This window comes from Cebus imitator, unplaced genomic scaffold, assembly GCF_001604975.1.
Source record: "Cebus imitator isolate Cc_AM_T3 unplaced genomic scaffold, Cebus_imitator-1.0 Scaffold279, whole genome shotgun sequence".
NCBI classification, from domain to species: domain Eukaryota; kingdom Metazoa; phylum Chordata; class Mammalia; order Primates; family Cebidae; genus Cebus; species Cebus imitator.
In genome coordinates this window covers 4193173-4218819 of record NW_016107594.1, presented here as the reverse complement: position 1 = coordinate 4218819, position 25647 = coordinate 4193173, and positions in this window count along the sequence as shown.

Sequence of the window (25647 nt, the reverse complement as noted above, 5' to 3'; positions counted from 1 at the left end):
TCATGCTGTTAAATTCGCTGTTCTGAGGCTTCCCAAAGAGAAGGGTCCTTGCTCCTGGACTGTCATTCCCCTGGGAAGGATGCAAGGCGTTTCATAGAGGTTTTGACGTGGAATAAGACATTAGAGAAAATTTCAATGTCTCCAACAAGTGACTAGTAGAAAATGGTAAAATAGCTTATCCAAAGTATGTTTTTCAGACATTTGAATTTTGTGATTCATAAACAGAAAACCGAGCTCATTTTTTCCTGAAGAGAGTTCTGACATCCAGTGCCTTATGTCACGTGTGTGAGAGCTGCTGTAATCTGTGAACACAGCCTGCCATTTGCTGCTCTTTGATTTTTCTATCCATTGCTTTTTAAACTGAAAAGCTTGTGTACAGGCCATGCATGCGTTAGAATCTTCCAGCTGTGTTTGAATGAAGTTGTGACTGCAGTGCATCAATCAGCATCCCCTTCTGAGACTCCCAGAATAATAACACGAATGAGACACACATAATTAATATATAGGCCACCACAGCCTGAAAATATGTAGAATCACTTTCATGCTATGTGCTCAGTCTTTCTCTAATACCACAGTGTTCCATGGGGTGAGGGGAATTTAGTTCTTTCATTAAAGTTAGGAATATTATGAAAGTTACATTTTCATGTATTGAAGAGGGTAATGATTGCAAAAGATGAGAATAGAGATTAGTGATGTTCAAGAAGCAAGCTCCTATGTCCACCTATAGTAAAAGTGGTGGGGCCGGGCACAGTGGCTCACGCCTGTAATCCCAGCACTTTAGGAGCCCAAGGCAGACAGATCATGAGGTCAGGAGTTTGAGACCAGCCTGGTCAACATGGTGACACCCCTCTCTATTATAAATACAAAAATTAGCCAGGCATGGTGACGCATGCCTGTAATCCCAGCTACTCAGGAGGCTCTGAGGCAGCAGACTTGCTTGAACCCGGGAGGCAGAGGTTGCAGTGAGGTTAGATCATGCCCCTGCACTCCAGCCTGGGGGGCAAGAGTTAGATTCTATCTCAAAAAAAAATGGCGGGTAAAAATGGTAACGATCATAATAGCTGATATTTACTGAGCATCTAACGTGTGCCAGGCACCAAGGGCGAGGCTGCATTCATTACTCCGTGGAATTTCAGAGCACCTGCACAGGGTGCACAGAGCAGCTACGCTGTTTCATAGACAGCATGGCTGAGTCTCAAGGGCGTCTCTTAATGTCTCACAGCCGCTGGGCGGGAAAGTCGGCCCCTGCAGGAGCGTAATTCTTTAGGAGTTACGGAATATGGAAAAGAGAGGGAAGACCAGGGATAGAAAAATGTCATTCTAGTTTTCAAAATAGAGAAGAAGTGCATTCCAGCTATTAATTATGTACCTGTGAAATTTCCATCCATTGTAGGTGAGGTTACACAACTCAAGTCTCAATGACACGTTTTGTGTCTATGTAGGAAGCAAAGCAAGGATGTCTGTTCGCAAAGAGCAAGTAATGCCAGGGAAACCTCTCCTGTCTGCAGACTTAACGTGCATCTGCATCTTGATCCCATGAAGGCAGGAGCGTGTTTCTTTGACATTAAAAAAAAAAAGGTGTGGGTGGAACAGACAGGGTGGATGCGTCTTGGGAAGCCGACTCTCCGTCATTGGCAAAGGCTGGAGGGCACAGCTGTGTGGGTTCCCTGCCCAGCATGGGGTGGTACGCAGCAGGCATTTGTGAGGTACTCAGGGAACTCAGCACACCGGGACCAGACACAATTGGGCATGCAGGGATGTGTCTGTTCATTAGCAGGCAAAAGGCTAAGGGCGTGGGAGTGTTTCGTCCACAAACAACCTTCAAATGTGAGAGCTGCTCAGGGCCAAGCTGGGCACTGTGCCATTCCAGAATCAAGTGCTGTGAGGCCTAAGGAAGCTCTGCCTCCCTTCTGACTTCACCCTAGGCCAGCCCGTCCCTGGCCCTCTCCAGTGGCACTCAGAGGATGCCAGCATGAATGTCCTTGTGAACTAAAGTGGGCTCCTCATGGGTGAAGCAACACAGAGTGAGCCTGCAGCTATTTTTCTCTTGTACCCAAGTCAAGAGACTTCTAGAAATTCAGCTAATCTTAAGCTGGTGGCTTGGCACAGGTGAGAAAGTCACAGCCAAAGGAGGCTTGTGCTGTTGTCTGCATCTGACTCTTCAATTTAAAGGCAACAGAGTCTTACTAAGATGTGCATATCGAGGGCCCACTGTAAGCCAAACCCCTTGTTACACATTTTTCTCATTTTTCTTTTGCTAGAGCATATTGATACTTGGCGTATGGGGTGGTTGTGATTTCCAAATGAAATTATAAAATGAAAATGTTCAGTTCTGCATAGCTGCCCAATGGGATGTTATCCTGTCATAGAAAGGAAGGGAAGGAAATTCTACACCTATGATTTCGGTGAACCCTGAGGACACTATGCTGAGTGAAATAAGCTAGTCACAAAAGGACAAGGACGGTGTGATCCCCCTCACACACGGCACCTGGAGGAGTCAGAGGCACAGACAGAAAGTCGGATAGAGGCTACCAGCATCTGGGGAGGGAGAATGAGAGGGGCCTTTAATGGGACAGAGCTTCAGAGGAAGCTCTGGAGTTTGTGGCAGCGATGGCTGTACAACAGTGTGAACGCACTCAGCGCCACTGAAATAGACAAAATGGCCACGATGGTAAATCTTCTATGTAGCTGACCTCAATTTAAACATTTAAAAAATTTTAAACACTTATTTTATAGTAAACTTGTACAGTACTTTGCCAACTAAGGTAATTTCTTACATTCTACTTCAGCACTGGGTGATAGAAGGATTTTTAAATTTATAAATTATGCCTCAGTCACAATAACATTATGAATTCACTCTTTTAACATGCTGCATTGATAGTGAAAATATGGGTCTGTATTTTAAAGAATGTAAAAGACTTAGCCATGCCCATGGTAAATGGGGGGCTAGTAAAAGCCTGCCCTCAATCCGTCAGAAGGGGACCTTATGTTAACATCCCACTGTCTTCCCCGGGAGGCCGGCCAGGTATGACATTAGCTGAGCTACTAGACAGCATCCGCTGTGGTACCAGGGACACATCAGGAAATTGAGTTGGGACTAAGAGAGAAAGAAGTGTCTGTTGGTTCTTCCCTGAGAACAGATACGGAAAGGTTGGTGCATCCCTGCAGGGGCCCCGGAAGTTGTTCCTCGAGAAGCCTTGGAGCAGATGTGGAACCTCTCCAGATCTCTTGGAGCACACATGGACCTCTCCAGGTCCCCTGGAGCAAACGTGGACCTCTCCAGGCCCCCTGGAGCAGACGTGGACCTCTCCAGGCCCCCTGGAGCAGACGTGGACCTCTCCTGGCCCCCTGGAGCAGACGTGGAGCTCTCCAGGTCCCAGACAGCCTCAGCACAGGCCCCACATGGTCATCCATAAGCCTAGAGCTGTCACCTGAACCCCGAGGCTTCACCCACAGTGAGACAAGTCTCCTGTCCTGCAGGGAAGTGACCCCTGTGGGCTCATGAACCAAGACAAAAATGTCAGTGCACCATGAAAAAAAATACAAACCCACAGTGCAGGCACTGTAGGGTGAGACCATGGGGTGTCAGAGCCGTAGACCCAGAAACAGAGACAGCCAGACACGCAGTTCAGTGCCGAGGGGGAATGCGGACTGGAGCGCAGTGCCTGAAACCAAGGAAGAAAGGAGGCTGGGGAAAAGCAAAACAGCCAGGACAAGCGATAGGGCTCACAGAAGTCAGGCGCCTGGAGGACCTCAGATAGGGCTCGCGGAAGTCATGCACGGGGTCCTCAGTGTGAGAGAGATGCCAAACTCTGAGCCTTGGGGAGAACGGGCCATTCCTCCTTTATGAATGCCTGGGTGTGAGGTTCTCAGCATGAGGGCAAGGCCAAGCTTTGAGACTCCAGGAGAGCTTCCCCCAAAGCTGGGAGAAAGCATCAGGCTAGGGCAAGAGGAAGAAACCGGCTTAGCTGCTGGAGAAACTCACCGCAAGGCCAAACACGCAGCGGGACAACTGTGAACTGACTTGTCCACCCAGTACCCACACCAGCAAATTCAAAATGCTCAGAAGAGAGGCAGATGTGAGCCAAGAACAGATGGCTATGGAAAACCAGGAGACCAGGAATTTGGAGACCTAACACTGGGAAGGACAGACTCCAGGCTGAATCTGCTCCAAGTCCAGCTGGAGGGAAATGCAGAGTTGCCCCGAGAACATGGCTGAGGAATACAAAGAAATGAAGAGCAGGAAGTGGAAGCCCAGAGCTAGGGAGGAACAATGTAGAGATTCCAATAAGAATTCTAGAATTCCAGAAGAAAGGATCCTGGAGGGTGACAGAGAAGCCATATCCAGGGCACAGTGGCTGGGAAAGGACCACGAGACCATCACCCATCCAGACTGAAAGCGCTCAGCTATTGCCTGGAAGGAAAAAATCCCCAACCTGGGCAGATGATGTGAAACTCAGAACCACACATGGCTAAGAGAAACTCTTATTAACGTCACCCAGAAAGACAGGAATCTACAAAGGAGCAAATATTAGACCCACAATAGATTCTTCATTAGCAAAAACATATGCAAGAAGGTGGTCAAATTATGGCTTCCACATACTGAAGAAAAATAAGATTCTGACCTAAAATCTCATGTCTAAATAAAAAATTAGTTGTAAAAAAATTTAGTGTCAGATATACAAAAACTCAACCTTCTATTTTACTTGAAAGATTACTCCAATGCACATGAAAGAGGAAAAATAATGACAGAAGATACGGGATACAGAAAACAGTAATAAGCAGAGAGATCAATAAAAATATGTCTCATTCATTATTGACAATTAAAAATAACTATGAATGTTTATTTGAATAATTTAAGGAAGTGACTACAATAGGTAGAAGGTGTTAAGATGTTTATTTTAATAATGAACTTTAGTAAAGGCAAAATACAAAATAAAAGGATAAGAAACACTACAGAGGGTTAAAAATCCAGTTAACCAGGAGCATAATAAGCATGAATGAATATGCCTTTTACAACTAGCATTAAGTTTCATGAAAAGGAGAAACTGACAAACTTACAATTATACATTTCAATATATTTCCTCAGAAAAGGAACTGCTCTGGCAGACAAAAATTTATTAATGATACAGATGATTTGAACAGCACAATGACACATGTAATATGATAAATGTATATTACCAAATGTAGAATAAACATTCTTTCTAAGCATACCTCAAAGAGTAACGAAATCAATTACAAACATTTTAAAGAATAAACATGATGCAGCTACTCCCTCATAATGTAATGCAATTGAGTTAGACATAATATAAACAAACATACTGATATATTTGAAAATAATCAAATGTCAACAGAAATTACTTGATATGGGATGGCTGTGTGCCCGCCCAAATCTAATCTTGAATTGTAACTCCCACAATCCACACATGTGGTGGAAGGAGCCTGGTGGGAGGTGATTGAATTATGGGGGCGGGCCTTTCCTACACTGTTCTCCTGATAGTAAGTGAGTCTCATGAGATCTGACGGTTTTAAAAATGGGAGCTTCCCTGCACAAGCTCTCTTCTCTTGCCTGCTGCCACGTGAGATAGACCTTTCACCTTCCGCCATGATTGTGAGGCCCCCAGCCACGTGGAACTGTAAGTCCAATAAGCCTCTTTCTTTTGTAAATTGCCCAGTCTCGGGTATGCCTTTATCAGCAGCGTGAAAATGGACTAATACAGTACTCTTCTCCATAATTCATGACTTAACAATGCCACAGTGAATGTTGCAAAATGCTTGGCATTACTATAAAATGAACGTAGAGTAATATTTCTAGGAAGACAGCTAAGATGCAACTTATATTGCAACCTTAAAAGTTCATAATAAATGTATTTATTAGAAAATGACAAGGAAAATAAAAATAAATGATTTACATAGCAAAATGTGCTAGAAAAAGAACAGAGTATACCAAAAAAAATAAGAGAAAGCAAATGATAAATATAGAAGAAAAAATACTTAAAATAGAAAACAAAATGCTAGTTCCTTAAAAATAGACAATCTCTGTCAGAGTGACTATATCAGAAAAAAAATTTAAAGCCTATTAGAAATATAATTTTTTGATTATATGAGCATAAATGAGCTATTTTACGGCACAAAATTTAAAAAGCTAGATAAAAAGACAATTTGTCTAAAAAATAAAATTGAACAATTCAGTGAAAATGCAAATAAACTAATTACCAGTAAATAAATCCATAATTTTAAATAACTGAATATCTCTTTGCTTGAGAGAGAGAGAAAGAGAGAGTATGTGCCAGAGAATACAAAAGAGGGAAACCTCCTTGGCTAACATGAGAACAGTATATTCTTCATAACAAAATAGGCCAAGGACAGTATAAGAAAAGAAAATTATAGGTCAGGTTTACTGCTGGCAACAGATGGAAAATATTAAATAAGACATTAGACAATTACAGGTACAGAAATATGCATACCTAATAAATACGCACGTGCCCATACTTTCAACACAATGACGGCTCTCAATCACATGAGGTCCATGTCGGGAATGTAAGGATGGCTCAACACCAGCAGACGTGCCAGGTGGAAGTTTCGCAGGCAGGAAGAGGCCATGTGGCTCTTATCAGTGTGTGTGCTGCACACGTGCATGGGAGAGCTTTCAACAAAATCTGGCACACACAGTCTATCATCCGGCTGCTCACTTACCTGCTCAGTGACGCTTATGCACAAGACATCCCCCCATGCCCTGCTCAGCTATCTAAAGTGACCCATCCTTGTTTTCCTGATCTTTGGGCATTTCTGTTGTTAAAAGATCAATTTAGGTGCATTAAAATTCTGTGGTGTTTACTTGACCAGACAGCAATTCATGAATAGGGCAGCACCAGACGCAAGGAGTGTAGCAGTCCTCTGGGGCTTGAGAAGTGAGACAGAAACTTTCGTAAGTTGTTCCTGGAAGCAAAACAAAGAAAACATGTTGGATTGGTTAGAGAGAAAAATTGCTAGAGTTAATTGATAGTTTCTGATTGGTGCAGTCCCTACTTAGAGGTCAGTTGGCAGTTCCTGATTGGTAGGATTCCTGCTTAGAGGTCAGTTGGTGGTTTCTGATTGGTAAGGCCTCTAGTTTCATTTTACCATTTACATGGGTCTTTGGTTTGCTTACATAGGAACTGAAAGTGCTGGGGCCATCCCAGCCCAGCAGCCTCCCAGTGAAACTTTGATTAACGTTGTGGTGGCTGCTGTCACTCACTGTGAACTCATGGGGTCCGGGATTGTGTCCTTTTCATTGCTGTGGCTTCTGTGCTAAACAAACTACAGGAGACGTAAGAGACAGGAGAGGCTGGGTTAACGTGCTGACCATGTGTGAGCTGAAGACGACTCAAGGACATGGAACACTGCCCTTTTGTGAAACATTCTTACAATAACAACTTACAAGAAATAATCCCAAGACAGTCATCCACAGCCACCGAGAGGAGGGGAGAAACACGCGCCACTGCCCACGTCAGCACGGTTGAAACCGGCACGGATGAGCCTGCGGCAGGCACTTGGCACAATCCTCCAGGCTGACCTCCCAGTGCTTTTCACTCACACGTAGGGGATATCCAGGGCATGCTTCACTCTGAGGCAGAAAAGCAGCATTTTTATATCAATTAAAAAAATGAGCAGCATTCATCTGATTTGTCCAAGGTGATCTGGCCATCGATGGTGGAGTCAAGCCCGTGCTCAAAACCCGTTTTACCTTCATCGTATGCGGCCTTCTCTATAATTTTCAGATACGCACCTGATCATATCGTCCTGCAGAGTGAAAACAGGCAGAAGGGGAGAGACGCATATAGACACATAGATATAGATGCAGACGTGTATATATGAACATGGAATTCATTTTTAGTGAGAATAATCACGTTACAGTGTGGTAAAATAAACCACTGCCACAGCATTTTGCCTTTTAGGGTAATTTTACGGCTCATTAGTAGGTTTCCGTACTCACTTTAAAGATGGCATTCTCTACAAAAAGATTTTAATCCCTACAGGTCACCAGTGATCTGTGATTCCTTTGGTTAGATTTTAATTTAGATTCTAAATAAGCATTAGAAATCATCCTTGCTAAAAATGAGGAAATAATAGTACAGATTAAATCTTAAGCGGCTTCATTGCTTTATGGAGGAACTTAGCCACATTTATGTTGCATTGTGAATGTGTGGGTGTTTTCTCAAATACAAGGAAATCATGCTGACATTTCTTCAAGGTCAGTTTTGGTCAAATCACACTGGGCAAAGGACTGGTAAGCTGGTCCCCCAGTGGAAGAAGCCTGGGAAGACTGATGTTCGCAGAGCCTGGGTCTCCAGGCCTTGTAGCTAGGGTGAGTCAGACAAACCCTATTGCCTCTGGACCTCAGAGGTTTTGTATTTAAAATGAAGATCAGAGCATGGATCTCACTATCACAATTGCCAAGGGCTGCTGTTCTATGAGATTGAGAGGAGTCTGTGACCTGCCTTTCATACCTTCTGGAAGAAAAATTAATCATTTTAAGTACTCTGTATCACAGTTTTCTTCCACTCAGAAATAGCTTTGAACTGTAGATCCAAAAATAATAAGAACGGTTTTTAAAACATCCTTTGTTAGTTGTTAAAAGACGACCCTGATGCGTCTGTCACATTAAATCAGGAATGACACGGCGGCTTCTTCGATACCAGGTGCAGGGATAATGAATGAATGATGAGAGGCTCTGGTTTCCAGTTGTGACTTGGCTGTTTACTGTCTCTGCGGTGCTGGGCACATCTTCTTCTTTTTACTTCAGGTCTCTTAGTTGCAAGATGAGGCTGGCACTCATGCCCCTCTCACGGGGAGGAGCAAAGGAAATACTTGGACATAGAAACAAAAATGTGCCTGTCAATGTAAAATGGGAAGCAGAGGCTGCTACCGTTATTTCCATCATAGCAGTCCAGTTTACAGAGAGCAGAAACACGTGCTATTGAAGCACAGGTCGCTGAGCTAAAGCCTCTTTCATGCGTGTTACAGGCCATCGGTAAAGGTTGAACCTTGTGTGAGTCTGACACATCATTAGAATCATCATGTGTAAGTACAAATTCAATGTTTTTGGATGTTTCTAAAGACTAAAACTCACTAAGTTTAATTTTTAGTAATAGAGTAGGAGCTTTATTCATCTATTTATCCATTGTGCTCGTTGAGTGCACGTCTGGTCCATGCTGACAACCTACTGGGCGTCAGCACCGTGCCAAGCTCAGTCCTGGACAAAGGGCTATGCGAGAAACAGCAGCAGCGAGAAGAGAAAGGAGAAAGGAAGAGGAGGCAACTGTCTGGGGCTCAGCCGCCATTCCCGCATACGTTCCCGGGCCGAAGGCAGCACTGGCCACGTCCACCCACGGGAGGCGTGGGCTGACCCATCACAGGCTCACTGTCATGGTGAGGGGACCGGGCGTGGTCTTTCCAGTGCAGCCTTCACTCTGACGGCCGAGGGGAGGCACTGGCTCCCAGGATGACTCTCCTTGGGCTATTGAGCAGCTTACTCAACCTTCTTTTCTTTGCTTTGGTGTTTCCATTTGTAAAATGAAGACAGTGACACGTGGATTGTGTGGACTCTTCTGATGCCTGAGTGCCGATGATCACCAAGCCCTGAGAAGCTCCTGAGAAGCCCCCAGGCACTCAACACCCAGCACCCAGCACCCATGCCAGCCGGCTCTGCAACAGCTGCCGTCCTTCGGGGCTAGACTCAGGCGTTTGATCATTCAGGGCTGGTTCCACCTCACACATTCATTATGGAAACAGGCATTTCTCTTTCTGCTTTTTGGCCCCATATTTCATTGCTGTAAAGGCCAGTGGCCAAGATGAAGATTGCAGCATTTAAAAAATCTTCATTGATTTGCTTTGCTTCCTCTATAAAAGCAGCTGCCAAATTTAATCTGAGAAACTGCTTTTATATTCAAGAAATGCAATGCGTCTTTAAAAAACAATGGTAAAGGGGAAGAAACATCCACTTAATTGGAAGGAGTTGGAGCCAGGGGATTAGCCCAATCTAGGAAGCCACAGTCCTGTCTAAACGTTTATTTGTTGTTTTCTTGTAAAGATTCATGGGGTATATTCTCTTGAAAATGCCACTAAAATTGTTGACTGGGGAGAGGAGACAAAAGAGATGGAGGAGGACTCGGGGCTGTGGAATCGATGAAACTTTACATCTTTTGTGTTTGTAGTTCCAGAAATTCAAGGCCTTTTACATTAATTGTAAAAACACATTTCAAATTTTCATACTGAAAGCTCCTGCCCGTGCTGTTCTCCTCTGTGCCTGTCATGTCGGCATGCTGTGAATTTGGCCAGTGAGATACCGGGGCCTCCGGGCACTTCCACGGCCTGCCAGCCTCCAGCGTACATGTGATTCCCACTGATGCGAGTTTGGGTTAAACCAGGTTCAGCGGGAGTCACCTGGTCCAGTCCCACGCTGCACCCCGTGTGACTTGGGACCTGACACAGACTGGCCAAGCTGGGGGCATCCCCAGAGACCCAGGGGCCCTTGGAATGGCCAGCACCGCAGTGCAGAGTTGCATGGAAGACCCAGGGCCCGTGGTGCCACTGACCACTCTAGAGCCCACAGCAGCTGGGCCTCCATGGAGGTGACCCCCACAGGCCACTGTACTCATGATTGCCAAGTTTCAGTCCCAGGACACGTAACATGGGCTTTGGGACTCCCCAGCCAAGCCACGCATTTCCAGTGTGTGGGTGGGAATCCAGCAGGGGAGGAAGCCCCACCATGAGCCCAGGGCCCCTCCAGGAGGGGGCTGAACTTGGGCTCCATGAATCTTGAAGGGGCTCACCGTGAAATTAAGTCACTGGAGATGCTTCCTGGCCTCTGGTGATAGCATCCATCCGGACATCTGCTCTGCACATTCCGAAGCGACCCCTGTACTAGTCCAGCTGTGACTGTCAGGGGCATCCGGTCCTGGGTAGTGCATGGCCCACGTGGAGCACAAACAGGTGGGGCTGGTCCTGCCAGGCACCCACTGCACAGTGGCCAGGGCCAAGCACCCGCACCACATGGTTTAGAAAGGTCCTTTGCAAAGGTGCTTGCTGCTGAGCCCGTGAGGCAGCTGTGGGTGGGCTGCTCTGGTGTGTGAGTGTGATGTGCCATCTGGTGAGCCCAGCCAAGTAGGTCCTCTAGCTGGATGACACATTCGGAGCACAGTCCTAATCAGTAAGGTGCACAGTCGGACACTGGGCAGCAACCTCAGCCGGCCGGCTGACTGGGAATTTTTCTGTACCAACAAACACACATTCAGCAAACCACTGAACCCTGGTTAGGTGCCTGGAGTTTTGCTAGACGCTGAGGATAAATAAAGAGATGAGGCAAACCTGGCTTTTTTGATAGGAGAGTTCAGATATTGTATTGACAACTAAGCCGGTCATATTTGTAGTAATCCAGAATGTATTAAACGGTACGAACCTCTGCTTATCTGTTCTAAATTTCTCCACAATGCATATGGAATCCAGTGCTGTCTGTAGTGCCTGGGGGAACTTGCACTCTCAGAAATGGAGAATAACACCTCGTTGGAAACCACAAGCGAAGATTCTTTATGTAAATATTATTGGAGAGAAAGAAGGGATGTGGGCATCTCCCTAAGCCTCTCCATGCCCTGGAAGTAAGTATTTTTGCACAGTCCCAGAGACAGCCCCGAATGAGGCTCTGTGCTGTGGGAATGGCTGGTCTGCAGACGGAGCATGGAGAGGCAGCTGCGGGACTGAGTGTTTGGTGTTGGAGGATTAATCGTGACCATCAGCAGCTCAGCCACCCTCTCTTTCTGGGTTAACGTGGATGCTCAGACTGGCCCTGGGGAATTCTCATTTTGTTTCCCTGCAGATTATCCAAGTCTGCAGAGATGGTGTCCTTGAGTTACCAGGGGGCTGTCAGGAGACACCAGGCGGAAGAGCCACATGGGAAGTAGCTTCACACACAGACAGCAAGCGCTCCGCCTGCCTGGACCCGCCTCCTCTGTAAGAGAGAGCCCGTAGCATCCTCCCACACCCACCGCAGGGGCTCTGAGATACTGCCTGGGAGAGTGTTGGCATTTGGAGGTTTGAGGGTTTTTTTGAGATAGGGTCTCGCTCTGTTGCCCACACTGGAGGACAGTGATGCAATCTTGACTCACTGCAGCCTCAACTTCCTGGGCTCAAGAGATCTTCCTACCTCAGCCTCCTGAGTAGCTGGGACTACAGGAATGCACCACCAGGCCCGGCTAATTTTTGTGTTTTAGTAGACATGGGGTCTCACTCTGTTGCCCTGGCTGGTCTCCAACTCCAGGTTCAGGCAATCTGCCAGGCTTTGCCTTCCAAAGTGCTGGGGCTACAGGCATGAGCCACTGTACCCTGCAGTCAATGGCCCTTTGAGAAACAGAAAATGCTCCGTGAACATGAGTCATGTGCATTATCGCCTCCAGTCCTCCTCCTCCCCCCACGCCGTCATCATCCTCTTATCACTGGGCTCCGACGGAGGGGTTGTGCCTGGACTGCAGGTCATGTGCCTCTGGCCCTGGACTCTTCATCTTGTGGATCTACACATACAACACTCAGTACTCTGTTATTCTCTCTAGAACTTCAGCTGTGCCAGCATTTCAGCGGTCACGTTGACCCCCCATGCCGACTGTTGCTGGGAGCTTGGGGATCCGGTGCCCTGCCAATCTGCTTGGGCTTCCGCCCTCTGGTATTTCATGAACAAGCACAATTTGGGGTTAGGATATTTGAATTTAAGCTCCAGATTTTCCATATTAGCTGTGTGCCTTGAGCAAGTTTTGGAGATTTTTGGCTGTTAGTGGAATGAGGGCAACAATGCCTTTTTATAAGAATAAATGGGAGTTGCATGCCATCGGAGGCAGGCAAGGGCTTTAGCACCTCCCACAGTGGCACTGTGAAGATCACACACTGTGCAGGGATGTTTCCATCAAAGACAGACCACATGTGCCACGGTGGCCCCGTCGGATTATAATGGAGCTGGAAGACTCCTAGGTCTGCTGACCTCGTAGCCGCCATGATGTCATAGCACAGTGCGTGACTCATGTGTGTGGTGACCCGGGGTAAAGAACCCCTGTGCAGCCACCGTACGGAAGTGTAGCTATCCGATTACACACGGTGCATCTTGCGATGATGCTGACCAGCCACCGTGTGCTGGTTTGTGCGTCTAGAATACCGTACGTTTCATCATTATTTTAGAGTGCGCTTCTCCTCCTGTGGAAATCCGTTATCTGTGAAGAGCGCCGGTCAGGTCTTTCAGGAGGTGTCCAGAAGAAGGCACTGTGGTCGTGGGTGATGGCGACTCCTCGCCTGTGGCCGTCCCGTAAGTCCTAACAGTGGGACAGGAGGTGAAGCCAGAAGATGGTGATATTGGCACTCCTGTGCAGGTCAAGGCTGATGTGTTTTCGTGTCTTAGTGCTTAACAAGAGAGTTTAAAAAGTAAAACAATTTAAAAACTAAAGATGAAAAATAGTAAAAGGCTTATAGAATAAGAATATAAAGAAAAATATTTGTACAGCTGTACTATATGTTTGTGTTTTAAGCTCAGCATTATAAGAGAATTGAAAAGTTTTAAAAACAAGATTTATAAAGCAAAAGAGGTACGGTATCTGTAAGAGTCAGAGTCCTCTAGAGGGGCAGGACCCATAGGATGGGTGTATAGGAAGGGAGTTTATTAAGGAGAAGCGACTCATGACCACAAGGCAAGGTCCCACAGTTGGCCGTCTGCAAGCCATTCTGAGTCCCACAGGACGGAGTGTTTGGTGTTGGAGCATTAATCATGACCGACAGTGCAGCCTTCAGTCTGTGACCAAAGCCCCGACGGTCCCTGGGAAACCACTGTTATGAGTCCAAGAGCACAAACCTGAAGAACATGGCGTGTGATGTCCGAGGGCAGGAAACATCGAGGGGGGAATATGGAGGCCGGGAGACCCCGCCAGTCCAGCCCTTCCATGCTCCCCTGCCTGCTTTTATCCTGGCCATGCTGGCAGCTGATTAGATGGTGCCCACCCAGGTGGAGGGCAGGTCTGCCTTGCCCAACCCACTGACTCAAATGTGAACCTCCTTTGGCAACACTCTCACAGACACACCCAGCATCAGTACTTTGCATCCTTCAGTCAAGTTGACACTCAGTGTTCACCACCACAGTAGGCTAAGGTTAATTTATTATTGAAGAATGAAAAATACTTTTTAAAAATTGAGTGTGGCCTAAGTTTGCAGTGTGTACAGAGTGTACAGCCGTGTACAGTGATGTCCAGGGCCCCGTGTTCACCCCCCACTCACTCATGCAGAGCAGCTTCCCGTCCTGCAAGCCTCATTCATGGCGAGTGCCCCCTGCAGACACACCGTTGTTACCTTTCCTGCCACGTTTTGACTGTAGCTCTTCTGTGTTGAGGCATGTTTGGACACACAGCTTCTTTCCGCTGTGACGCAATTGCCTGTAGTCTTCAGTGCGGTCACACGCTATACACGTGTGTGGCCTGGAGCAGGTGTAGGGCCACGCCATCCGGATTTGGGTCAGTGCAATCCACAATGCTCACACAAGCACGAGACCTCCTTGCGTTTCTCTGAGGGTGTCCCCCTCATGAAGCAGCACAGGACTGTGCTTATTCCTTCTAATGATGGCAAGTAGATTCATAGCGTAAGATCGTGTTCTCAGTGAAGCAGTGTTTAGCGAGATTTCTGAGCAGGTTCTGACATCGACCTAACTTCCTGCAATGCCTTAGTTCACATGGGCTGATGTGTTGGAGCGTACAGAACCCTGTCTGAGTGGTGAATTAATTCCTTTCATGATTCCTAACTGTATGAGGAAAAGTTAATTCCCCTTCATCAGGCTTTTTTTCTGTAAATATGCATCTAGTTTATATATTAAACGTAAATCTTATTAGCCAGTGGCTCACTTCTGTAATCCCAGGACTTTGAGAGGCCGAGGCAGGTGAATCATTTGAGGTCAGAAGTTTGAGACCAGCCTGGCCAACATGGTGAAACCCCGTCTCTACTAAAAATATTTTTAAAATAGCCAGGCGTGGTGGCAGGCACCTGTAATCCCAGCTACTCAAGAGGCAGAGGTGAGAGAATCACCTGAACCCGGGAGATGGAGGTTGCAGTGAGCTGCGATTGTGCCATTGCACTCCAGCCTGGGCAACAATCAAAACTCCATCTCAAAAAAATAAATACAAACCAAAGTAGGAAAAGAGTCCTAAAAATTTTGTGCAGAGGATTTCTCGAGTTGTGAGCTAAGTATTTTCACTTCAGAAACACCTGCTCGTCCCCAGAGGTCAGCACTCCTGTCCCAGGAGGTGCCGGGTTAAAGGCTCTCATTGTTTGGGTGTGGTTACGAGCAGAACCAGCACTAGCCCTCGGTTCTTTTGAAACGCATTTTAAATCACGTGTGTTTCAGACTTTGCAGCCTTCCCCCACGCAGTCTCCTCCCTCCACCTCTTCCTGTCATGGACATGAGGAAGGGTAACGGTCTTTCCTTTACTGAGAATGAAAACCATGAGACCAGTGAACAAATCGCATTTTTTTCTTATCTCATCAGATTCCTGCGTAGGAGGCCATTTTAGTGGGCTGCTACGGGAATTTTTCCAAAGAATAACATTACTGATTTAACTTAAGTCACAAGCCCAAAGAGCTGTGTGGCTTGTTCAGAAAACCCACCGTACATACGTAGGTAAGTGGTGACTCACCACTAGCTTTTGACTAAGTAATTTTTTTCTTTTCAAAAGAATGAATGATATCAAAAATATTTTCATGAAACCAGCAGTGAGGAAAGAAATGAGAAGTGTTTTGTACATGGAGCAAAAGCAGGGCAACACTCTGCAGAGTTTTCCCCCGTGAGGGTGGTGTTTGATCTATCACAATACACACTTCATCGAAAAATCACTTCCACATGCACAGACTGTGATAACAATGACATTCTCAGGATGGAGGCAGCGGCAGGCTCTAAAAATACATGGCTGGTTGCTATGGAAACTGTAGTCCACAAATGTTTCATGAGCAGAATCTGGTTGGAAGTAGAATGGGCTCTAATACCAATATGGTAATATTCCCTAATTTTTTTATTAGAAAAAAACACGTTCACAATTGTGAGGCATGAAAATAGGAACGTGTTGTTAAAAGCAGGCTGGCCACTTTACAACAGCGTCTGCTTATGAAGGGACAAAGCTTCGGTGTAGAGCCAGGTGAGCGTAAGTGGGAGAGGAGAGAAATAACACCCACGCTGGGCTGGGAAAGCGTGACTTCATCCTCCCTAGTGATTTACGGAGCCACGTGAGCGTTAGGTGCTGAGGATTTAAGAAAATGAATGAAAGGCATTCAGACCCTGCCCTCCAGAGGCTCAAGCTCAGCCAGGACGGAACGGCATGTGGCAGCCGGGCTCTGATGGAAGAGGGAAGGGAACGAGGGCCGAATGCTGCGGGGGTTTCGGGAGGGAGCTTCGTACTGTCCGTGGAAGCAGGAGGTAGACAGACAGCATTGCCGTTGCAGCGGGCCTGCCCTGTACGCGAGCCCTCTGGAGCCTCTCGCGTGTCATCTCTGGATCCTCACGGGAACGCAGGCAGGAGGCCCTGCTGCCCAGCCTTGCCGACCAGGGCTCTGGGGCTCAGCCCCGTCCTCAGAGGCCCACAGTGGCTACGTTGCTGAGCTGAGATCCTAACGCAGGCCTTGCTGAGTCCACAGGGACACGATCTCCAGGTCCTTTACAACCTTTTTTCTAGAGAAATAGAACATTGCACACAGAAGAACAGAGTGTGCAAAGAGACAGTGTCTTGAAACTGAAACAGCAGCCTGAGCGGTGGTTCTCCTGCCCACCCTTTCCCTGCCAGCCCCAGGCTCCTTCAGATGAGCCGCATGTACACACGGGGCCTGGCATTCAAGTGCAGAGATGCTGCATAGTGGGGCACTTGCTCTGGAGGCCGCCTGTGTGGAGAGACGTGAGGCCGTGGACGGGTTGAATGTCCTCATCCCTACGCAAGGACTGTGAACTGAGTTTGTATTAAGGCGGCGACATATTTGATACTTGAGCGCCTATGATGTGCGAGTCACCAGAGCCACTCTGTAGCAAGTGACAGAGCGCGGACGTAAAGATACAAATGTGGTTTAAAGTCTGTTCTCATTGTTCACCCACTTATGAGGCTGAGGGGACTGGGGAGGAATAAGGTGAGGAGAAATACCTAACATTGATGGTGGGAGGACGGGCGCCCCAAACCACCTGCCACGTGTTTATGTAACACACCTGCACGTTCTGCATGTGTTCCCCAGAACGTAAAGTCTAATAAAAAAATAAATAAAAATATTTTTCCAGATTAAAAAAAAAAAAAGACTGTTCTCAACCTCTGAGCCAAGCTACCTCTCAGGCCCTATTATTTTGGAGAGCGAAGTGTGAGATTTTATGCCTCTTCATTTTAAGAAGAAAAAAAGCCTGTCAAATTTAGGGGAGAAAAGACACTGATACGACTCCCACCAAGTAGAAAACAGACATAGTCCTAAATTGTGATATAAATACGGTATCTGTGTTGAGTTCATGTTCTACTTTGGCATACTTTTAAATTTGGGGTGTTATGGTTTGTTGAATTTAGCATTAGAATGGATTCACATGAGAAGTGGACTCCATATTTTACACATTGAATTTTACATTACATTTCAAAACTGAATGTAAATATACAGGTGTGTATTTACAGCATTTGGCACACAGACGCTCTGATGTGAATGGACTGCCCCCCTGCCTGAAGGCGGAGGAACACTAGATGCTCTTCAACCAGTGGAAAAGAAACCAAGAGAGTCAGAGAAATCTGTGAGCAATGCAGACGTTACACAGCGCACATTTGCTGTGACACTAATTTAAGACCAAAAGGGGAAAATGGCAGAAACTTTAAAAGACTCGTGGGCTCTCCTGAATAAAAATCCTGCTGAATTTGGTACTAGCTGAGCGTGAATTGTGGAGTGAGCAGAGCTCTGGGTTCTGAAGGGCCCTTGTGTCTCTTTATGGAGAAGCAGCACCAACCTCGGTGGAGGTGGATGAACCAGCAGACGAGGCACATCCCAGTCATAGGGACAAACGGCTCTGTTTATATTCCAGCAATCACGGAACTCCTCGGTGGAGGCGGATGAACCGGCAGACGAGGCCGGGCACGTCCCGGTCATAGGGACAAATGACTCTGTTTCTATTCCAGCAATCACGGAACTCTCTGGAGTGCTCAGGGCTGCTTTAGGACATCTTAAACTGCTACTTTAGTGCCAAGTTTGCAGGACTGTCTTCTGAGGTATCTTTTATAAAAGCAAACATAATGCAAAAGCACACAAGTCTACACGAAACTCTCCCAGCCTGGAATTTTCAGCCAAACGGTACAGGCCTACATAGAAAAACAAAATGTTTCAGGTTGGGTTTTAAAGGCAGAAAAGATGCTGAAGGAAAAAGTCTATATTCAAAACATAATCTGAGAATGAAAGCTCCAAGAAATGTAGTTTTGTGGAAGTATTGTCTGAACAACGAGATGTATTAATATAATTCATGTGCAATATTTATTCAGTGTTAATCTTTTCATTAAAATGCATCCTGAGTTTTCATAAATTCTAGCAGATTTAATTATGTATATTCTGTTTATCATTGTATTTTAAAATTGCATTAAATTACATTACTTGTGACTATGCTTGTTAAATAATAGGAATGTCTTCCCGCCCCTCCTTCATTAACTGTTCACTGTTTCTGACAGTCATTAGCCTATGTTCCATTTAAAGTAAAACTCATATTTAGGGTCACTGTTCAACCTGAAATTTGCTCTCTCAGCTTGTAATATATGGTAAGAATGGGCATTCACCAGTTTGACCAGTTTCTTTTTTTTAAATTTAAATTTAACTCCTGGGATGCATGGGAAGTGCATGTTTGTTACATAGGTCAGCATGCTGCATGTGATTGCTGCACCCATCAGTGTGGCGCATACACACCGTGGAATACTCTGCAGTCATCAAAAGGAACAAGATCATGGCATCTGCAGGGGCATGGATGGAGCTGGAAACTGTTATCCTGAGCAAGCTAACAAGGGAAGAGTTTGACCAGTTTCTAAAGGGAACTGTCCACACAGGCCCAGAGGGCACCATGCTAAACTCAGGAGTGACAGAGTGGCCATGTGGCTCCTCTGACCTCACCAGGAGAAGACTGATCCAGGCACAGACCCACCAGGCTGCTGCTAGGTTCGGCCACTGGGACTGTCCCGTAAACCACAGGATCCTGAGTCTAGCTATTTGTGCCTACGTCTTTCTCCACAAATATGAGTTCCGAAAACTAGCAAAACTTAGCTACTTACCTATTTATGGAAGCTTTTCTAGTTATGATTTTAAAATTATTTATCATTCATTTGCTATTTAGTGCATTTCTCTTTGCTAGGCAACCCTGAATTATGTTATCATTTTAATACTATGGAAAGTATATAGTTAAAAAAATTGAAAAGTTTTATGTTGTGAAAGTCATAATCATTATAGAAAAACTTAGAAAAGATAGATCAACATGAAGAGCACTGAAATATGATCCTGCTGCCCAGAGTTAATTGCGGGTGCCATTGGGATGTTAATGCTTCCAGCCTTCCCGCTTCCTGCTGCACGTAGGCTTCGCGATCACCTCCAACATCATTTTTATTTCTACCAGTTTCACTGGATGCTTCGTGAATATCTTTTCTCACCACTCAATCTTTTCCTGCAACAGAGGGGTAGCATGGTATATTTGTTCTCACACTACTAATAAAAACATACCCAAGACTGGGTAATTCATGAAGGAAAGGGGTTTTATGGACTCATGTTCCACATGGCTGTGAGGCCTTACCGTCACGGCAGAAGGTGAATGAGGAGCAAAGGCTGGTCTTCCATGGCAGCAGGCAAGAGAGCGTGTTCAGGGGAACTGCCCTTAATAAATCCATCTGATCTCATGGGACTTATTCACTACCATGAGAATAGTACGAGGGAAACGGCCCTCATGATTCAGTTACCCCTGCCTGGCCCCACCCTTGGCATATGGGGATATTACATTTCAAGGTGAGATTTGGCTAGGATGAACCATATCTCGTGGCTAAAATGTTCAGGGTGAGTGACTTGGAAGTGGTACTGATAGCAAAAGCCTTTGTTGATTAAAAACAATAATTTTAGCTCTATAACAAGGCAGAGCTATGACTTAAGCTTTGTATGACTGTCAGAAGTGTGCCGATTAGGAGTTTTCCAATGTTTGTGATCATTCTACCCAGGTTGAATAGGTGGATGCAGGAGAAAAATCATGATCTCCCTACACCTCCCGCCAGGTTCAGCTCCACTGTCTTTTTGTCTCTCCCTGTTACCCAAGCTGGAGAGGAGTGGTGTGATCATAACTTGCTACAGCCTTCAACTTCTGGCCTCAGCAATCTTCTTGCCTCGGCCTCCTAAAGTCCTGGGATTACAGGCATGAGTCACTGCAGCCATCTCAATGTCATAATCTTCAATAATATGACTGAAATATAATTTACTTAACCAAGCCCATATTAATGGACACTTACATGGTATCGAAGTCTTCAACTGTTAACAACACTACTAAATACTCAAATTGTTACTGAAAAGGGGCACCATGGCTTTCTTCATTTCTGGAGAAGGACTTCCCTAACCTTGTTTTGTTTGACCTGTTTCATCTTTTGCATGGTGAGTGTCTGCATTGCTTATGGAATTTTTTTAAGAGAGAACGAGAGAGCATGCACAGTCCTTCAGAGAGTACGTTGACAATGCTCCATGATCCCTACAACCCTCCCTCCGCCTCCTTCTCTGTCATCCCTCTCTTTTTCCTTTTTTTTTTTTTTTTTTAAATCCCAGATGGAGTTTTGCTCTTGTTGCCCAGGCTGGAGTGCAATGGCGTGATCTCGGCTCACTACAACCTCTGCCTCCTGAGTTCAAGCAATTCTCCTGCCTCAGCCTCCCAAGTAGCTGAGATTACAAACATGCACCACCACACCTGACTAATTTTGTATTTTTAGTAGAGACAGGGTTTCACCATGTTAGTCAGGCTGGTCTTGAACTCCTGACCTCAGGGTATCTTCCTGCCTCAGCCTCCCAAAGTGCTGGGATTACCGGCGTGAGCCACCACGCCCGGCCTCTGTTGTCCCTTTTTCAGGGCCTTCGTCCCCATTTTCCAGGCTGATGCTCCCATGATTTTGACTCAGTTTCACCATCTGCAGTCTCCCTTCTCCCCTGCTTACTCCCATAGGCATTTCATGATCGCGCCTCAAGCCAGGTCCTTCTTATGTACTTGAACAAATGCTGTCATTCACAAAAGAATATGGCTAAATTTAATACTTCTAAGCAACTGTCTTGAGAACTTTGATAGTTCTTTGCTATTCTTTTTAAATGTACTTTTCACCTGGAGAACCAACATTTTCGTTCAGCATTCCTGTTCTCCTCACTGCTTGCAAAAATCAGTGTATGACATAGTCGTGGCCCTGATCTGGCCCAGGAAGATTTGGAGAGAGCCTGGATTCTAATGTGGATCCTGACCCATGAGCGCATTTCACTTTTCAGACATCTCCACAGCGGGTCAGACATTCAGCACTGCTGGGCCTTCAAAGACACAAAGTCTGTATCCTTAGGACACACACAGTCTGGTTTAAAAGCTGACACGTGTTTCAAGAGCTGTCAGCGGCGATGGTGAGGCTCAGCCCAGGTCAGGGACGGCACATCCCAGCCCTCCCAGGGCAGCTCTGGGAGTACCTGGTGCCTGTCATTGGGCCTAATGATTATTGATTCCTGTTCTCTTTTCCTCTCATCGTCCCCTGATGGGAAGGTAACTTGTATGATGACACGGACCACACAGCACAATTCTCAGCCCAGCTGAGCCTCAGAGTTACCCAGGGAGGGTAAGTTACCAGTTAAGTCCTCACCCTGGTGATTTCAGGGTAATTGCTCTGAGTCAGGGTCGGGCCGTGATGGGCTAAAGAGTAAAGGATTACTGGGGCATGGGCAGGTGTGCTCAGTCCAGCCCAAGCAACCGCAGGAGATCTCTGAGTGGACTTGGAGCCTGAGCCTCGAGGGAGACTCAAGGTTGACAGAGCCGGGGGTAGAGCTTCATGTTTTGGGAAGAGCAGTGGGGCGGTACATTCGTCCATGGACCTGGGTTGTCAGAGGAGCTCATGGCCAAGCTGCTGCTTCCAGGAGCCACAGCGGCTGAGCCCCGCCAGCGCCCATACCCCATTCCTGAGCTCCAGGGTGGGCCTGGCACTCTGCATTCTTAACGGCAATGCTGAGGCTGCCGATCCCTGGGCCGCCCTTGGAAAGGCCAAGGCTTCAGCAGACCGTAGGAGCGGGACGGTTGCAGGTGACACCAGGACAGGCCTTGCCGTGAGGATGAAGGATGCGAATGAGAAAGGCACCAAGGACCACAGAGAAGGAGCCCTGATGGGGGACGCTGCCACAAAGGTCAGGTGGTGGCCCTTGGCAGCTGTGGCTGAGCTGTGGCACTGTGGTGAACATGAGGTGGTGGTCTCGGTTGCTGTGACTGAGCTGTGGCACTACCCTGGAGATGACGTGGTAACCTTGGCAGTGGTGCCGTGGAGATGATGCGGTAACCTTGGCAGTGGTGGTGGAAGAGCTGTGTCTCTGCTGTGAGGATGAGGTAGTGGCCTTGGCAGCTATGGCTGAGCTGTGGCACTGCCGTGGAGATGAGGTAGTGGCCTCAGTGGCTGTGGTGGAGCTGTATATCTGCTGTGAGGATTAGGTGGTGGCCTCGGTGGCTGTGGCAGAGCTGTTTGGACACACCCAGGATTAGGGTGCTGTAGGGCCATCAGGACTTGCCTTTATGTGAACCAAGGCCCAGGCTGCTTCCTTCTGCCTGTCTGTGTTCCTTTCCAAACGTGGTCTTCCTCACATCATTCCTACTCTGCAGTTATGTGACACCGTGGTTCTAAATTACCAACATGCCCAGGGCCACTGGGGGGAGGCAGGGCCAAGCGACAGCAGCATCACAGGGGCTGGATATCTGTTGGGCACAGTGATCTGCATCTGTTATGAATGGGAAGGAGGTGTGAGAAGTCCACAGTTCAAAGCAAGAGATGCTGAGTGCCGTCTGGGAAGGGTTAGATGTTTCTCTAGGGTACAAATGGACACAAATGACCAGAGGAAAAAATCCCTGTAGAGGAGACAGCTTGGGAGCTGAGATGCCAGGAAGGGTAACGTTCTCGGGTATTGGAGAGCACCGGGCAGAGGGCTGGGCACTGACCCCAGGATGGAAGGTCCAGGCACACAGAGCTGGGAGCTGTAATGGTGACAGGAATGGGCTGTGCCGGGCAGTCAGTCTGGGGAGAAGCAGGAGGAGCCTGGAGAGGTGTGTGACTATCACCAAATGGGAGAAAGTCTTTTTCCTTCATCATATTTATCTTTTCGAGTATTTCCCACAAGGATCTGGGCAAGCAGCACAGCCCACAGTGAAGTTTACCTTCTGAACTAGGTTACTGTTAGGGTTGGCCTAATTGTTGCATACACAGGAGAGGGCACGGAGTGTCTGCTGGAGCGTTTGTGTGGCTGCACTGAAAATCATCATGTATTCTGAGTGAAACACCCAGAAATTAAGTGGATTATTCTTGAGTGCCGTCACTTGCAAACTGAATTTGGTGACATCTTACAGAACATCTCTTGGGGTCCCTTGCAAGAAGCATAATTCATCCTGTGCTGCAATCCCACCATCCACCCAGCCGAACCCTCTGCCAGGGTGTGAGATGCAGGAGAAGGCCTCTTGAGCTCTGGGCGCTCAGAAAGTGAGGCCGGGTACTCAGGGCTCTCGTGAGGGTCTCAGAGGGCACGGCAGTGAGAACTAGCCGCCTTCAGCTCTTCTCATCAGAATATGCACTTGCATACCAGAAAATGTGTTTGGAATAGTAACCAGCAGGAGTTTCAACACCCCCCAAACCCATAAAGCATCACACAAGAACGATGAAGAAAAACGCACCTCATTAGACAGCTCACTTTGATGTCAGTCTCCATGGAAACTGGATATTCAGATGTGCTGAATTTTCTTCTTCTTCTTCTTTTTGTTTCTTTTTTATAGAACTTATTCTGCTTAAGTGCTGAGATATTTTTGTCTCTGGAGTTTTGCATGTCTTGGAGTGTGGACATGCGTAGAGACACAAGGCCAGCCACGGTGTGTGGTGCAGGAGATGTCAGCAGGCATGGCCTTCTGCCAGGCAGTGGGATCTGCTGAAAGGCAGAGTGGAAAGCTGACTCAATTGAATGACAGATTCCAAACTTGAAATCAAGGCAACAACGAAGCCATGGAAACCACATGAAAAGAGATTTGGGAGTGTTTTCTGGGCTAGGGATGGGGTTAGGGTCTTCATAAACCCCGTGGGGACGTGTGTGTGTGTGTGTGTTTGCGCGCGCGCGTGCTGTGACAAGCATGCCCACAGCCACGCGGCAGGACGTCCTGTTAAGGTTTCATCCGAGGTCTCCCTACTTGGAGGTGGTCAGGTTCACCTGCCAGCTTTCCCAGTTGCTCGGCAGTAGCGTCTGTGGTGATCTGAGCACCAGTGAGGTTTTTCTTCCTCTGTTAACGCTTTGATTTTTTTCTCTTTTGTCTATACTGAACCTACTGTCCCTGTATGAGTTTGAAGGCAAGGATGTTTCTGCGGCGACTTCAAGGGGGGAGGGCAGATCTTCCCAGTGCAGCAGCTGTAGTGGTGACTTGAACCAGAAGCCCACCCTCTGGGGAGAGGAGCAGACAGCACTGCTTCCTCCTGGGTGGGTTGAGATTAACCAACCTGAGTGTTTATTGCAAGGGAAGCCAAGATTTCTCTCAAATAAAATGCCTATCCATATCCAAGCTCCATTCTGGGGACTGGACATTTCCAAAACGTGAACTCAAAGTTCATCTTTGTCTCCCTTCTTCTCTAAGGGCATTTATCTTGAGGGTTGAGACACCCGTGCTGTGGTGCGAGGTCAGGGGCAGCATCCTGGTCAGAGAACAGGCGCAATAGGAGAAGAGTGAAGTCAGCGACCCAGAGACTCCCGCTGAGCTGCGAGGCCTTTGATACCCCATCAGCTGATGGAAGGTTGGGACCTTCATGGTCCTGGGGCCTTCCCTCCGGTCAGGCAGAGTGAATGACCCAATGGCCAGGACAGGAAGGGCGGCTGCCTCCTAGCCTCCCTGCCAATCATTTCAGGCCCCCAGTTTCCACACATTCTCCCCGTGGTAGAGCACAGCCGCCGTGAGCACTGTCAGCTACACCTGGGGGTCTTGGGAGGGTAGGAGGCGGATGCAAGGAAGATTCCAGACAGATCATGAGATCCTTGGCCATGAGGGGTGGTTGAGCACACGCAATGGGCTCACAGCGACCCTGTGAGCAGCTGGCCTGAGCACCCATCCAGAGCTGGAGGGAGACGCTGGCACCAACTCTGTGAGTGCTCAGGGCCACGGCGCTCCACACGGGCACCTGGTCGGGGTCACACGCTCCGCACAGGCGCCGGGTCAGGGTCACACGGTCCACACAGGAGCCCGGTTGGGGTCACACGGTCCCGGGTCGGGGCCACGGCGCTCGACACGGGCACCGGGTCCGGGTCATGCGGTCCACACAGGCGCCGGGTCAGGGCCACAGCGCTCCACACAGGAGCCCGGTCGGCGTCACACGGTCCACACGGGTGCCCGGTCAGGGCCAC